The following is a 3,143-nucleotide window of genomic DNA, read 5'->3' as shown; positions in this document are numbered from 1 at the left end:
TGAATATGTGCATTGGATCGAGCAAGGATTGATCATGAGTCGGGTCCAGTATGGTATCTCGTACCATGGAGATAGTCTCTTCATCCCTGGGGGCAATCCGTCATCACACATCTCCTTCTGCTCTAACCATGCTTGTGCAGAAATCCTCGGTGGCTCTCTTCCCAAAAAGCCATCGCGTAACACATGATTCTCTGGAAGATACTCTTAATGACGTTCGTAGATTTGTTTCTTCAATGACGGTGCCCAACGTGCATTCAGTTTAGGTCCACATGTGACACATGCTCTGTATCCGCTTGTTTAAAGCCCTGCATGTATACACATGATAATAGATAAGTTTGAGAAAAACCCAGATTTACAGTGTTTGAGTGAGGAGTGTAAATCACCTGAGCATTCTGTTAGTCCGGGATAGTCATGCATGGTCCACATTAGAATGCCTCTGATCAAAGCATTCCGTCGACCTTTGTGTCGGGTCATATCCACCACTTCTATGCCAATCCACAATTGTTGTAGCTCTTCCAATAGTGGACGAAGATACACATCCACATTCTTCACTTTATATCGCCCCGGCACAATCAAGCTTAGCCATAGGTTCCCCTTCTTTGTTGACGATGACAACGGGCCATACACTGAAGGAAGTTGATCTTTGACCAAATGGATTTACGCCATCCATAGCCACGCCTAAGCAGCATATGGAACTTTAGACATATAGGCTATCTCCTCTTGTGTCTTTGGACACATATCCTTCGTTAGTTTAAAATGACCAGCTAAAGGTGTAGAAATTGGTTTTGCATTTTGCATTGCAAACCTTTCTAGTACCTTCTTGATGTAATCTTCTTGAGATAGCTTTATTGTCTTCTTCGTCCTCTCCCTTGATATTTTCATACCAAGTATCCTCTTTGCAGCACCTACATCTTTCATTGAAAAAGATTTAGACAGCTCCTCTTTTAGGTCTTTGATGTCTTGCATTTTAGCACTTGCAATCAACATGTCATCAACATACAACATTAGGATGATGAATTTCCCATCTCCCAAATTCTTCGTGTAGACGCAGTGATCGGAGTTGCATCTTGTGAATCCATGATCCAACATCCATCGATCAAACTTCAAGTACCATTGTCTTGATGCTTGCTTTAAACCATACAAGCTCTTTTTTAATATGCAAACCATTTTCTCCTTACCTTTTACTTCATACCCCTTTGGTTGAAGCATGTAGATTTCCTCCTCTAAGTCACCGTGAGGGAATGCCGTATTTACATCCATTTGCTCGAGATTTAGATCATGAGCAGCCACAAGGCTTAAGACAAGCCTAATTGAGTTCATTTTTACAATAGGAGAAAATATTTCATTGAAGTCAATACCTTTCTTTTGAGAAAACCCGTTTACCACAAGCCTAGACTTGTACCTTTTCTTCCCACCTTCTTCTTCCTTCAGCTTGTACACCCATTTGTTTTGAAGTGCCCGCTTACCTTTAGGCAACTCAACCAACTCCCATGTTTGGTTGCGATGTAGTGAGTCCATCTCCACTTGCATGCTCTTCGTCCATTCTTCTTTGGATTCATGTTGCATAGCTTCTTCGTATGATTCCGGCTCTCCAGAATCTGAGATCAAGAGATGGTTGAAGGAAGGAACAAACCTTTCTGGAGGTCTACTTGCTCTTGTAGATCTTCGGGGAATAGGTTGAGGCTCCTCATTTGGTTGACGTTGTTGCACATTGTCACCGTTTGCAGTCCTTGAGTCTTCACCGTCCTCAAGCTCCATGTACTCATCACCTGTTTCTTTTGTTTGTTTTCTTTCCAAGTAATCTTTGTACATATTTTGTTCTTAAAAAATTACATCCCTACTCCTTAAGATTTTACCATCTTCAGGATTCCATAGGCGATACCCAAAGTCTCCTTCTCCATAGCCAATGAAGAAACACTTTTTGGACTTTGCATCTAACTTTGATCTTAGGCTTCTATCTATGTGCATGAAAGCCTCACACCCAAACACTTTGAGAAATGCATAATTCATCGATTTACATGTCCATGCCTCTTCTGGAACTCCCCCATCCAATGCCGTTGAGGGTGACCGATTGATTAAGTACATAGACGTACTTACAGCTTCCGCCCAAAGCTCAAGCGGTAGGCCTGCATGTAGCCGCATGCTTCGTGCTCGTTCCATGATTGTCCTGTTCATCCTTTCCGAAATCCCATTTTGTTGAGGTGTCCTTGGGGTTGTCCTTTGCCTCCGAATGCCATTGCTAGCACAAAAGATTTCAAAAGCTTGGCTGCAATATTCGCCTCCATTGTCGAATATGAGGCATTTAACCTTGGTACATGTTTCATTCTCCACAAAGGCTTTCCACCTTTGAAATATGGAAAATACATCGGATTTATTCTTCATGACATAAACCCATGTTTTTCTAGTCGCATCGTCTATGAATGTTACATAGTACAATGAGCCACCAAGTGATAGTGTACTTGCAAGACCCCAAACATCAGAATGAACCAACTCAAGTTTTTTATTTTTTCTTTCATTTCCTGATTTTTGAAATTTTACCCTCTTTTGTTTACCATAAACACAATCTTCACAAAACTCTAAGTCCACTTCTTTCAAACCTGGTAGAAGCTTCTTTGTTTGAAGGATTTGCATTCCTTTGGCACTCATATGTCCAAGTCTGTAGTGCCACACCGCACTGTCAACTTCTGTAGTTGCTGCACAAGCTGAAGGTTGCGTGCTAACAGTACACAAGTAAAGTGTACCGACTTTTTCACCCTTGGAAACCACCAAAGATCCCTTTGAAATCTTCCACCGTTTGTTTCCGAATGCAATGTTGTGACCTTCATCGTCCAATTGTCCTGTAGAGATCAATTTTTTGCGAAGAGAAGGAACATGCCTAACATCTTTAAGCTTCCATTCATTTCCGTTAGCAGTTTTGACAGAAACTGTACCTTTGCCGACAATCTCACAAGCTTCATCATCTCCCAAGTATACATACCCAAAATTACCTTTGGTGTAGTCTTGGAAATGTTGCTTGTGTGGTGTCGCATGGAATGAAGCCCCGGAATCTACTATCCAGGAATTAGACACATTGTCTAAGGAGAGAATTAGAGCATCTTGCTTTACTTTACCTGCCACATTGGCCTCCGATGTTGGCTTGTTGT

This window comes from Adiantum capillus-veneris, chromosome 5 (assembly GCF_014529385.1).
Source record: "Adiantum capillus-veneris isolate H3 chromosome 5, ASM1452938v2, whole genome shotgun sequence".
Lineage (NCBI taxonomy): Eukaryota > Viridiplantae > Streptophyta > Polypodiopsida > Polypodiales > Pteridaceae > Adiantum > Adiantum capillus-veneris.
Note: the sequence above shows the minus strand (reverse complement) of the source record.